The sequence below is a fragment of the Arvicanthis niloticus genome, chromosome 15, assembly GCF_011762505.2.
Source record: "Arvicanthis niloticus isolate mArvNil1 chromosome 15, mArvNil1.pat.X, whole genome shotgun sequence".
Lineage (NCBI taxonomy): Eukaryota > Metazoa > Chordata > Mammalia > Rodentia > Muridae > Arvicanthis > Arvicanthis niloticus.
The window spans coordinates 71,588,209-71,602,815 of record NC_047672.1 but is presented as its reverse complement, the minus strand read 5'-3'; positions in this window follow the sequence as shown (position 1 = coordinate 71,602,815).

Here is a 14,607-nt window from a genome sequence, read left to right as displayed (position 1 = left end):
GTTGGCCAGCCAACGGTCAAATTGCTTGCTCATGCAGGAGCTAATTTGACAAAAGACCAGCAAGCTGAGGGGCTTTTTAAAGGGGAAAACTACAAACCAGGGGAGTGTGTGTGTGTGGGTAAGGAGTTGTCAAGGATACATAACATAAAAATAGCGGAACATTCCAGAGGAACCCAACCTAAATGATTCAGGGTCATGTGAAAAACACTCTGCACACCCATTCCTCTCAAAAATGTGGTCTTGCCATGTCACTTGCTCAACTATTTCTCAGTTGCTGCCCTGTCACTTGCTCAACTATTTCTCAGTTGCTGCCCTGTCACTTGCTCAACTATTTCTCGGTTGTTGCCTTGTCATCGTGGTTACTAGTTTCTCAGCCCCACCTAGATGATTTGCATTCCTCTCTTCCAGTTTCTGAAACCAGCCAGTCCACATTTTTTAGCTTGCTTCAGAGAAAAATTTCTATGTCCTTTAAAGAAAAACCTAAAGAAAAGCCTGTATATATTTTATAAAATGATTTTTATAATTTTTCACTCTACATCCCCCACTTCTTCTAATTGACAGTTTTAAAAACTTAGATTTTATAAACCCCGCCCCACTACTCCTAATGTAAGCTTTAATTAGAAAACTTCACAACTTTCATTTTCTTGACCTAATGTTCAATGTTGTTGGCGTAGCATTAAAATCTGAACAGCATTTACTCTTTCTCTAATGAAAGCCACTAATCTATTTAAAATACAAAGACCTATGGTCAAAAGCAAAATTACAAGGGATCCAGCAAGGGAGGATAACAGGGTCGTCATCCAAGGAGACCTATTGAACCAACTCTCAAACCAGTTTTGCTGCGCCTCTCTATCTTTCTGTCTCTGGTCTAACTTCTCTCTGAGTTTATTCATAGAGTCTCTAATCACTCCTGAATGGTCTACATAGAAGCAACGTTCTTCTCTTAGAGCAGCACACAGGCCTCCTTCTTTAAGGAACAGCAAGTCTAATCCTCTTCTGTTCTGCAGAACAACCTCTGAGAGGGAAGTCAATGACTCTTCTAACTTTGATACTGACTGTTCTAGGGCTCTCAAATCTACATCAGTGGCTGCTCTCAACTGATGAAAATAATGAGGTGTCTGTATCAATGCAGTGACACCTGTCCCCACACCTGCAGCTACTCCTAGTCCCAATATAACAGCTAGAGTCAAGGAAATAGGCTCTCTGTGGAAGTGTCTAGGGTGTATCTCAAACTCACATTCAAGAGTACCTGCAGGGTGGTAGTAGACCCGGGGGACCAGCTGGACAAGTATATAATAATCTTTGTTCTCATCAAAAATAGCAGTGGAGACACATGGTGTTAGCCCAGAGCTGCAAGCTCACCATTTATCAATTTCAGGTACTAGAAATCTGTTAACAGAGGTCTTTGGGCTCTTAAGAGTCTGGTTACATAGATGTCTATAAGACTCTGGTGGGTTTCCTATGCAGACCCCTTGTCCTGAAACTTCAGTAAGAGTGAATCTATTTTTACTGTTCCATACACAGGCGTTATGGCTAGTGTTGTTAAAAGTCCCAGTTGCTGCAATGCCTTCATAATAAGGGGGTCCTGAGGAGAGGCAGAGCCAACAAGATTTAGTCATGTTAGGTTGAGATCCATTCAACACAGTAAAAGCTCCTTAAATTAAATTTAACAGTCTCTGTCCAGTGCTTGGGATAGATGTGGCTGAAGTGAGAGGGGAACTCTGGGGACATACAGTGAGGATGCTATCTTCTGTGGGCCTAAAAGGTGCTACCGGGACAGCTGGTGGGAGCGGTTTCTGTTCAGGTAACACTTTATTAGGGCCTATAGGTTGGGCAGGTGGGCTCTCTATCTTTAGCCGAATGGTGAAGGCAGCACCGTAATCTTTTTTGACATTCTATCAGGAAAATACCATCGTAGGCCCCATGTCCTTCCTTTTAACCACTGTGCTGTATTCTCCGCTCATCCCCTATCAGTAAAGGTTATGTTTAGGGGTATGCAGGTGTGGGTTTTGCCACAATACTGTTATCTTTGTCATAATAAATCCCATATCCACACTCTCTGGTCTTGGACATATAGTTCTTATGCACTGTGATCCAATCCCAAGAAGAGCTGGGATTCCAGTAAGCATCTCCTATAGTCTCACATCCCCAAGCCGCACAGTACCAGCTCTCTATGTTCCACAACATCGAGCTGTGGCTTGGTCTCGGCCGTCTCAGGGACAGACATAGAAATCTAGTTTTGCCAACATACACCTGTGCCTTGGATCTCCACATACGATCAGTGCCCTGGGGTCATACATTCTTCCAGCATCTAAGGGCAATTTTAAAGGATCTGCATCAGGGATATCCCAATAGTACATCCCAGCAGCTAGTTGACAGAAGTCGGGAGTGAGAGTGGGCCACTAAGTGTATGGCGGGGCCACTTTGGAGGTGGACCATATTATTTCTCCAGCCTCTGAAAAAACCTGCCAAGTTAGTTTTTGAGGGGTGTGGGGATTATTTCCCATCACCTGAGGGGCACCTGCAATGCAGGCGAAGCTTAAGAGGATTATCAATCTTTTCCAAGGTCCATCCATCTTGTTGAGAATATGGAGGCACCCTTTTTACATGGGAAGTGTAGATCCACGTGGCTATGCTGCCCTCCTTCACTGCCGTAGGGGTGGTCAACAGGACCAGGTACAGGCCTTTCCACCGTGGCTCAAGGGTGCCTGTCCGATGTCTCCTTATCAGCACAGCATCTCCAACCTCAAACTGGTGTGGCACTGGGTCTTTTGGAGTGTAAGAGTTCTTCAAAGCTCCCCAGATCTTCTTTTTTACAGTCTCTAAGGCCTTTAGTTGGGCTAGAACAGGCAGAGGGGGAATATAGCCATCATCAGGGTGTGCTACACTCTCAAGGGTCTCATAGATAGGAGGTAGGGATCCATAAAGAATCTCAAAAGGAGTAAGACTCCGGGCATATTTGGAATTCGGAATATGGCAAGAGGGAGCAGGGCTGTCCAGTCATTCCCGTCAGTCTCTATGGTCAATTTAGTTAGGGCCTCCTTAATGGTTCTATTCATCCTCTCTACCTGTCCTGAATTCTGGGTTCGGTAAGAGCAATGTAATTTCCAATCAAACCCCAATTGTTTGGCCAATCCCTGACTTACCTGGGCGATGAGGGCAGGCCCATTGTCTGACCCAATTACCGTTGGTACTCCAAACCTGGGTAGAATCTCCTCCAGTATCTTCTTGGCCACCACAGTAGCAGTTTCCTTTTTGGTGGGAAAAACCTCAACCCATCCCGAGAAAGTGTCTATAAACACTAAGAGATATTTATTACCATATCTGGCCGGTCTTATTTCAGTGAAATCAACCTCCCAATATGAACCAGGTTGGTCTCCCCACAGCCTGGTTCCTTTTACCTCTTGATGGTTCAAAATCTCTTCTTTGTTCTTAATTTCTTTACCTGCTGAAGTCAATAACCCTCTCTGTTGGTAGATGGCACCATGTACATGAGCAGTAGCAAACGCATATCTGCTGTCTGTGTAGATATTGATTCTCTGTCCCTCTGCCAGTTTCAGGGCTTGGGTCAAAGCCACTAGTTCTGCTTTTTGTGTTGAAGTTCCTTCCAGCAGAGCCAAGGCCCACACTGTCTTTTTCACATCTACCACTGCTGCCCCCTCTTTTCGCTTACCCTCAACCACGAAGCTGCTCCCATCAGTGAACCAGGTCTTCACCCCTGGCCAGGGCTTATCAGTCAAGTCCGGTCTGTTAGACGTTTCTTCAGCCAGTATTTCTTCACACTGCGAATTACAGAGCTATCAGCCTCGGGTAGCAGGGTGGGGGGGAGGTTTAGGATGGCTGGTGGGGTGAAGGTGATACGCTCAGTCAAAAGGAGGCTCTGGTAATGTGTCATTCTGGCATTGGTCATCCAGCAATTGGGAGGTTGTCTGGCTATGCTCTCCAAAGCGTGGTAGGTCACTGTTGACAGTTGTTGGCCCAGGCTTAGTTTACCAGCATCTCTCACTAGTAGAGCCATAACTGCTATGCCCTTAGACAGGCAGGCCAACCACTGGCTACCGGGTCTAGCTTCTTTGAGAGATACGCCACTGGGTGCTTCCATGGTCCCAGAGTCTGAGTCAAAACTCCCCTAGCGACCCCCTTCCTCTCATCTATATAGAGGGTGAAAGGCTTGGTCTAGTCTGGTAAGGCCAAGGCTGGGGTTTCCAGCAGAGCCTTTTTCAAAGCATCAAAGGCTTTTTGATGTTCCTCTGTCCAGACAAACTCCCCTTGTTCTTTAGTCAGGGAGTATAACGGTGCCTCCAAGGTGGCAAACCCTGGGATCCACAGTCTGCAGAACCCAGCCGTCCCGAGAAATTCTCTTACCTGGTGAGGGGTGGTTGAGGTTGGGATCTGCATAACGGTCTGCTTTCTGGCTTCTGTCAGCCAGTGCTGTCCATCTTTCAAGGTGTAGCCCAAGTAGGTCACCCCAGTCCTGCACAGCTGGGCCTTTTTAATAGATGCCCGATACCCCATCTTACCCAACTCAGTCAGGAGGTGTTCTGTACCTCTCTCACACTCTCGAGCATTCTCAGCGGCAATCAGAAGGTCATCTACATAAATTAAGAGAGTCACTTGAGGATTGTTAGCCCTGAAAGGGGCTAGGTCCCAGTGGAGCGCTTCATTGAATAGGGTGGGAGAGTTCTTGAATCCTTGGGGCAGCTGGCGGCTACAATGATCAAGTGATTTTGGAGTCACAGTCTTAGATTTTTATTTTATCATTGAATGAATTTGTTGATTTTGGGCCTGTGAGAAGAAGCACATTATAGAATAAGTGTAACACCCCCACCCAATCTGTTCCATTTATTGTGAGGAATCAAAGAAAGAGCAAGAAAAATTGGAATTCACAGTATCATGAAATAGCAGATAGTTTTGCACAATTGTCTTTACTAGACCTTATTTCTTAATATAACCCCCCCCGATATAATGATGCTGGAAATCTAGGCTCCATGACAGGGTTCTCCATAGAATTGAAAAATTTAACTTGAGTAAATTCCACCTTGGCTATTGAAACAGGAATCCAAGGATAAGAGGGTCCTTATTTAAGTACAAATGGCTTAACAAATTAACAGAAATCGTCCTAGACAACAAAGCTGAAACAACAATGCATATAGGGACTATGGTTAGAAATCTACAGAGTGTCTAAATAAGCCTCCTTCCTTCTCTTCCTTCTGAGAGAAGCTGTACTTCCAAAGTTAAAGATGTTTAACTTAAAAAGTAGGTTTTCCACATTTTTGTCTAATTTCGTGACTAATACAACTGAAAACTACATATCCTATATAGTTATATTTGTTACTCTTCTAACTGATGGGGTATGTAGATGGAAAACTAAAAGAAAGAAGGGGATGTTTAAAGAACAGTTCTAGAAAACAGAGTCCTCAGTGGCAGAATGTGTGGTAGGACCATGAGACAGACTTTCACATTCCATGTGCATTGGGGATGAGATTGAGATGAATGCTGCTGCACACACAGCTTTTCCTGCCTGGTTATTTTGATTGGGTCAGGGAGAGCCGTCAGTACCCACATTCAGGGAGGCTTCCCCTCCATCGTGGCTTCCTTCAAGCATTCTCACAAACACTCTCAGAGATGTGTGACAACTGACACAGATTTGGGAAGTTGAAAATAAGCACTAACCATCACACAGAGAAATTTTCCTGTTACATTTTATTGTTCTGTGTTGACTATACTTTAATATCAGTTCCTCAAATAATTCTAATAACAATCATTTCTAAGAGAAAACTGGTTCATATGTATTTTATACATAAATTTTCTCAGAATTTTTAGTTAGAACTTTTTAACCATTAAAACTCATAAGTAAATGTGATTTATGACCATGCCAAAGAGATTCCCTGTGTTTTCTCCATGACATCATAGGAAAGAGAGCCCTTGTGTTTTCCTCATGTCATCATAGATATCTCTTATACAATAAATCATTGAAAACTATATGAAATATTTGGAGAAGATGTAATTTCATTTGGGGGTAAGAGCTTAATGTCTTGTCTTGACGGTGAGAAGGCTTTGTGTCCTTGAACAATTTAACTGGCTTTGGTAAGATGAGGTGTGTAGAACGTCCGTCACAGTAGCTGTCGCAGTGAGAGGACATGTCCCACAGGCAATGATACACAGCCCAGGAGTCCATTTTCTTCTCCTCACACTGTGGGGCTCATAGGTAAGTAAAGGAGTTGAATAGTCAAATAATGAACTCATGGTAAGATGGGGACCTTGCTTTTAGAATGCTATCAATTCAATCACTGTCATTAAAACCCATCACTTACAACATACAGTTTAAGGGCACTGTGGTGATTTGAATATGCTTGGCCCATGGAAAGTGGCATTATTAGGAGGTGTGGCCTTAATGGAGGAGGTGTGGTCTTGTTAGAGGAAGTGTGTCACTGTAGAGGCGGGGCTTTGAAGTTATACATATGCGCAAGCTCTGCCCAGTGTGAGACAGACTGTCTATCCTGACTTTGGTTGGATCACAATGCAGACTAGCTTCTCCTCCAGGACCATGCCTGTCAGGATGCTGCCATGGTTCTCTTCATGATGATAATGGACTGAACCCTGAACCTGTAAGCCAGCCCCTGTAAAATGTTTTCTTTTTATAAGAGTTACCTAGGTCATGGTGTCTTTTCACAGCAATGGAAACTTAAAGACAAGCACTTTACAAAAAATATTTTGAACTGAATCTTCACCTGTACACATGTGTTCTTCAGTTGAAACCTGTAAGATACTGTCTTTAGTGTTTCATTTCTATATTCCCAGTGGCCCTGAGTTCCTACAAGGAGTAAATCAGAATTTATTAAGTGAGCAAGTAATTAATGATATTTGGAAATGTCACTGTTTTGATATCTAAATTACTTGATACTTGCAATTTAATTAAATATATGTTTATATACTGTCTTAGGGTTTTTAGTGCTGTGAAGTGATACCATGACCACCCCAACTCTTATAAAGAAACCATTTAATTGGGACTTACAGTTCAGAGGTTTAGTTCATCGTTGTCATGGCAGGCAGGCATGCTAGCTGGGAGTCCTGCATCTGGATCATCAGGCAGCATGAAGACAATGAAATACTGGGCCTGAATTGAGGATCTGAGACCTCAAAATCCACCCCCAGTGACATGCTTCCTTCAACAAAGCCACACCTCCTAATAGTGCCACCTTTTTAATGGCCTATGTGAGCTATTTTCATCCAAATCACCATATTCCACTCCCTGGCCCCCATAGGCTCATAGTCATATCATAATGCAAAATGCATTTAGTTCAACTTTAAAAGCCCCCAAAGTCCATCACAGTATCAGCATTGTTTAACAGTTTAAAGTTCAAGAATCTCTCCTGAGACTCAGACAATCTTTTAACTGTAATACTTTGTAAAATCAAAATGAAAAATCAGATCATGCACCTCCAATGTACATGATATACATTACACACAGGATATATATTACCTTTCTAGAAGAAAGTAAAGGGACCACAGTGAGGAAATACTGGAGCAAAGCAAGACCCAAAACAAGCTGAGCAAACTCCAAACTCTACATTTCCATGTCTCATATCAAAACACTCTTCAGATCTCCAATTCCAAGTGAGCTTTGTTAACTACAACACACTTCTCCCTCTTGGTCTGGTTCTACTCCCTGTTAGCAGCTCTCCTTGACAGAGATCCTACTACTCTGATATCTCCAACATTTTGTGAGCCTCTAAGTTAATCCAGGCTTCACCTTTACAGCTTTATGCAATGGCTTCTCTAGGCCTTCATGCAGTGACACCCCTGGCCTCAGTGGCTTTCCTTTGTTGTCGCGGCCCGAGCAAAATGTTGAGGCCCGGACTGCCCCGCATTTGGCGGCCACTGTATCCAGGCCCAAGCTGCTGCTCTGGTCCGCGGGTCAGGGTTCAGCAAGAGAGCGAGTGAGGACGGACTGGAAGAATGGAGACCAGACAGAGTATGTTTCAATCCCATTTATTCTTCAGTCTCTCTTCCTAGTTCAAGTCCCAAGTCTTGAGTTCCTAGTTCCTAGTTCCTAGTTATACTCAATCTGTTCTCTTCCAAGTGTCTAATGTGTACTCCTACTCCTAGTGTCTGAGTCTCTGTTACTTCAAATTGTTCTCCCTAGAGTGTCTGATTCTCTGATCTCTCTGCTGTCTGCCTCTCGCCTTTATATGTCTCACTTCTAAGCCATGCCTTTTGGTCACACCTTTAATCATGCCCTTAGGTCTTGTCTCTAAATCTGATCTCTATACTTCTAAGTCACACTCCAAGTTATACACCTTTAATCTCACTCACCTTTAATCTCACATGCCCAAGGTATCTAAACCAAGATTATCAGAGTGTGCTCAGCTGTTGTAGGCTATTGAAATCCAAGTCTCATGTCAGGGTATATGGCTCAAGATGGCTGCAAAGCTGATAGCCGCTTTCTGCTAAAAGTCGGCCCCCAACACTTTGTTGTAGAGAAGATTCTACAACCCCTTTCTTATATCCTTGTCTTGTAATCCAGAGCCATATGGCTAAAGCTGCCAAGTTTTGCTGCTTGCTGGGACTGGAACATGGCCTCCTTTTGCAAATACATGTTCACTAGCTCTCTGTTTTCAATTGTTTCTTTCACAGCCTTGTTAGGCCCTGCTAACCAAGGTGGAAGTCTACCATTGTCCCGATAGGCTTCTGAGCTCACATAAAATGGGGGACTTCCTTTACCAGCAGGGCTTCCTCTTCTCTGACCTTGTCACTTAGCCTTGGTGAGATTACAGGTTCAGTTTCCTTTCTCCAAAATAGAACCTATCCAGCAAGCACCTGAGTTTCCTGGAATGCCTCCCCATCAAATGAGCTATTCAGAGAACTTTAAACTCTAGCCAATGATTTTCATTTACCCTGAAAACTCCTTCCCACTCTCCAAGGTCCACATATACCCCTGGTACACGCTGAATGAAGTGTATGCATATAAGCCCACCCCAAATAAAATTATGTGCACAAGCTAAGATTGTCTCAGAGAGCTGTTTCATTGAAGATCTGAAGATTGTCAGAGAAAGCTTTCACCTAAAAGAGCTATAACACTAAGATCCTGAGAGAAGTCCTTCTCTCTTCTCTGCCTAGTACTCATTCCCAGCCAGACGGAGATCCTACAGAAATTCACCTGTTCCAGACTCTGGTTTATCTTTCTTTGAAAGGTTACATGACAGATGAGTGGTTTTTTTCCTCTCAAATTTTAAATGTCTTTCAAACCTCAATTGTGTCAAACTACCACATATTATATATGTATTATTATAACCTCCCTTCTTCAGAGTCACAGCTGCTCATCTGTGGAATAGATGTTCAGTCAAGGCTCTGTCATCTGCCAGTCACAGTCCTGTGACTATGTGCACAGGACTCTACCAGCCAAACACAAGTCACTTCTCTGGAAGTGCCCTCTTGGGTGTATGTGAGGATGGCAATTGGTTGACCATGGTAAGCCTCATTATGGTTTTCTCAAGTGAACTGATGTACAAAGTCTCTGGGTATCCTGTGTTCTCAATCAGTAAATCCTCTTTCTAAATTAATAAATATTTTGGTAATTGGTTTGTCTGCTTGGGAGACTTTTAAATATAACCTCAAAAATTCCACTGAGCATTGACTGGGTCATATGAAACAATCAATGGGAAAACGTGTCCCTCAGAGGTTTCAGCAACTATCCTAGCTCCCTAGCTACCTGGATGAAGTACAGTCTGTGGACCAAGCCCTCTCACACCGCTGTCCTCAGGCTCTACTTGAGATTCTTTCCTAAGCTCTGCACTGCTCTAAGGTCTCCTTTAATAATCACCGAGTCTGAGACTATTCTGTCTCATAATTCAAGATATCTGAAATGTTTGTGTTTGTATCTCAAGTGATTAAACATAAAACCGTTTCTCTGGCTTTTCTCAATTCAGTCATTCTTATAGTATATTTACTAAAATCTGCAAAAATTTGGTCTGCATTATTTAAAATCTATTACTTAATTATTAGTAGACATGTTTCTTAAATGCCTGACACCTCTGGAAGCAGTGTATCCAGTGCTGGGTATTTGTGCTGCTTGTGAACATGTTTGTTATGTCATGTGCAGTATCAAGTAAGTGCCCACGCCTTGCAAGATTTATGGTAAACATAAGTGATGGCTATGTCTGTCATGATCCTAAATTAGTGCATGAAATAAAAAATCCTCAGTAAGGTTGTGTGTAGCACACAATTAAATCAGTGCCAGGATACATTGCAAGTCCCTTGGATACCTCAGTCTCACAGTGTTAAACACTGAAGGCTGAAAACAAAAGTCAGAGCAGATGGAATGACTCATCTGGAAGAACTATAATCAGTGTAGGCTCCTTGATGAGACAGGTTCACACCTTCCTTCAAGGTGCCTAACATAGAGAAAAGGTAAGAATAGGGGTGTGGTCACTTACAAGATGGAATGGGAACGAGAATGACATGCTGAGGAGCAAAGTACTGGGAGAGATCCAACACCGGAAGCCTTGAGAAAGAGAAGGCTGATTAAATTATCACCTATTGCAAAGGAAAATCTTATTCAAATATATACCCACAGTTGTAGAAAACACAACAGATGTGTGTGTGTGTGTGTGTGTGTGTAACTCAGAGATAAATAACTGCTCACAGCATCTCCTTTATCTCTCCAGCTCTAGTTCTGCGCCCTTGTGTGCCACTCAATGTCTCAAGAAGGCTCAGCCGTGTGTGGCTTTGTTAGTTGCTTGTCTTTCTATCACAGAAGATGCTCTCTCTCATGAATAGAAAAGGGCCAGAAATAGAAGAAATTTTCATAAAGACAGCCAATGTAGCATCATGTCAAGTCAACTCTAGAATTTATTTAAGCCACATTCTTGGATTCCTTTGAATTCTCAATAGACTATGAGATGTTCTACAAAAAATATTGCTTCTCCTTTTCATCATATTTACAGTTACCAAGGAAAAGTTTATACACACACACACATAGACACACACACACACACACACAAAATTTTCTTGTGTGTGTTTAGTCTTTTGTAACAGCTGCCCAAAACCAATGTTACCTTCTTTAAACACCATTTTCAAGTGTTAACAACATTGAGAGGTGTTCTTTAACTAAATGCATGATGGCATACAACTTATCATTGTGCATGCCCCTGCCCCCCCCCCCCCCAGGATTTTGTGGTCACTTAACTCCTGCAACATGGATCTATGAAAAAAAAAATCTCAAGAAAAGTAATGCTTTTTCCTCCCTGTGTTTGGGAGTAGAGTCCTCAGGATGATCCAGAAATTTGTGGTAACTTTGACATAGCATTAATGTTAAGGCTATCTTTTGATTACATTCCAAGGAAGGAGAAGAGGCACTGAGCCTCTTCTCAGAGGTTTGGGATCACAGATTGTTAAGGTGGGCTTAGGTCACTAAATCACCTCCTCGTTTACTTTTTTTTTAATTTTAAAAATAAAAAAATTTTTTTTCGAGATAGGGTTTCTCTGTGTAGCCCTGGCTGTCCTGGAACTCACTCTGTAGATCAGGCTGGCCTCGAACTCGGAAATCCGCCTGTCTCTGCCTCCCAAGTGCTGGGATTAAAGGCGTGCACCACCACCACCCGGCCTCGTTTGCTTTTTAAAATCTAGATTGACTAAACCAAAGGGAGGAAGAGGTATGAGACAACAGAAAAGAAGATGGGTTCTTGGACTTCAACAGAAGATCAAGTCTCTGCCACCACAGACAGGCACATAAACTTGTACAAATCTTCCAAGGAAGTTTCTTCATCTAACATGGTGGGGGCAGCTTTCCCCAACTTGACTGACCACCAGTCAGTCACTCTTACTGTGTGGCTTGAGATATATTGGCAACAGGATCCATAAACATGGTATTCTATCTACAATTTATGAATCATTCTGAGAACAAAACAAAACAAAACAAAAATAGTTTGTCAGATCCTATGCTGTGCAGCTTCTTATTAATATGCCATAACATTCACAGTAATTCTTCTACATAAATGAAAAATTTATTATCTTAAATGATGATGTATGGGTGTTTTGACTTCACTACATGCTTTTCTGGTGCCTGTGGAGATTGGAAGACAGCATAGATTTCCATAAAACAAGTTATAGGTGTTTATGAGTCTCCATGTGGGTGCTGCAAATGGAGTGCTTGTCTTGTAGAAGAGCAGCCTTAATTGCTGAGCCATGTTCCAGTACTGATAAATGTATTCTTCTTGACTGTCTTCAATTTCTCATTGGTATGATTCTTTTTTACTGGCCTGGGGAAGCACTTTACAGGGGAAAGAAACTCCTGATCAAAAAAACATACTTACAGTGAGGAAACAGTGATGGACAGGGGAAAGAGATGACCTCTTAAAATTCCCTGTAATGGCACACCCCCATGATCCAATAACTTTCCATTAGCCCTTGTAACTTAAAGGGTAATTCCCAGAATAAGGACCCAGAACACTAAACCGTTAACACTTGGTCCTTCCGTAGAACTTGTATAATTTCTATCCTACTTTCTGGAAAAAGAAAGTAAGTATTGGACACAACCACCAAGTCCTCACAAAGGAGGTGGTGATAACAGCTTCCTCAGTCTTCTACAGGCAGCAAGGTTGAAGCACATTAATGAATGAATACATGGAGAGATTGCAGTGAGATACCCAGAAATGTTCCCCAAGAGCCTTTTCCCCTCACCAAGATCCAAGAGATGCTTTGCTAATGAAGTTTAAGCATTTTGTATTGGGATATTAGTTTCTGGGTTACAGTCTACAGGAGGGAAGGCATTGTAATGGGGATAGATGCAATTTGCTCATCATGAAATTGTAAAGCATGGGGAATAGCTTAGCAACCTGGGACTCTACTGGGTTTGGACTAATCTTGGCAGCCTAAGATTCCTATCTACATCCATCTTCAAGTTACCTGAAAACCAAGTGGTGTAATACATATTTCTACCTGTGACTACTATTAATAATTCTCCTTCTTTGGACAATTTTTATTCAAACTTAATCTCCTTTATGTCTGGGTATGAGAATAATGAGGCCAGTCCAGTCAGGACTGTGCATGTGCAGTGAGAAAATAGTTCTCTGAGTATGTGAGAACAGGATCCATCCTTCTGCTGGATACAAAAAAAAAATAAACCTCAACATCAAAGATAGTCATTACCTCAGATTAAAGGGTTGGAAAGAGGTTTCCCAAGCAAATGGAACCAAGAAACAATCTGGTATAGCCATTCTAATATCTAAGAAAACAAACTTCTGACAAAAATTAATTTAAAAAGACAAGCAAGAACACTTCATGCTCATCAAAGGAAAAATTCACCAAGATGATGTTGTGCTGAGAGCCAAGACTCCCCTCTGCCCGGGAGCAAATGTCAGTTAGGTAAATAGCCTGAGTTAGGAATACTTTATTGTGCTCCTGCCAGGAGAAAATATTAATCAGATAAGCAAATTGCGCCAAGAAATGTTTTAATTGCCTTGCTTGTGAGAAAATATTTAGATAAGTAATTTGGGCTAGGAATTCTTGTGGGCTTAGAGAATTTTGCAATTACGGGATGACCCTGGACCCTGAATGTTAGATGACTCTCCTGCCTGCTTGCCATTATAACTGCAGCTTGAACAATAAAGTTTAAGCACTGGAGCAGACATTCAGACCTGTGCCGCTTCTTTGTGTCTCTTGTCCTATCATTCTTTTGTCCCCTTCCCTAAGGTCTTGTCGAACCCCCTTGGGCTGGGACATATTGGCACCCAATGTGTGGCCCTTTGGGTTGGGATCTTCCTCAAGCATAGGATCGACACTTCTCCAGCTTCTCCTCTGGAGAGAAGAGAGAATATCTGCATTGTGATCGCCACAGTCACCCGCCTGCGAGATTGATCCGGTGAAGGTAAGAAAAAGCAATGCAATTATGAGACAAGCATTGAGCAAACATGATTTGTTCTTACAGGGTCTCAAAGAGAGCCTCATGGCATGAGGAGTAAGAGTTAAGAAAAAGGATCTTAAAAGATTCTTTGAATTCATTGGTGATGTTTGTTCATGGTTTCTCCAAGAGGGAACTATTGACAAAATGCTACACCTCCTAAGGAGGAGATGGAAAGTTAGACCTTAAAAATGAGAGAGAGAAAGGACTAAACCAGTTGTCCACTCTCAGGTGTGTTAGCAAAAGAAAAGGAAAAGCCTATTTCAGAGCCCTCTTGGGAGAAGGAAAGAATTAGGAGGTCTCTTTCTGGCTCCTACCGGAGAGATTCTTAGTCTGTCTATTGTCTGTTTTTGGTGTGCCAAATTTGTCTACATGTGTCATTGTCTGTCTTTGTTTTGTTTCAATGATTGTTTTTCTATGTTTCATGTTAAAAAAAAATGGTTAAAACTTCTGGCTTGATTTAGCTTAAAACTTGCTTAAAAGGCAATCTCAATTTACACAACAGAAGCGGATAGATAAGTTACCCTGCTCTAGGGCTGGAAGTAAGGCACAGCAGGAGGAGCCCTGGCAGGAGTGATTATTTGCATAAGCTGCTCTTGGAGGAGCCAACAGCTTTTTGACTTCTATGGTAAAGAAACTGATTTTTTTCCCTAGAAACATCTCTGTGACAGTGTTTATTGGTTTATTGGGTTCAACAAATGACAAGG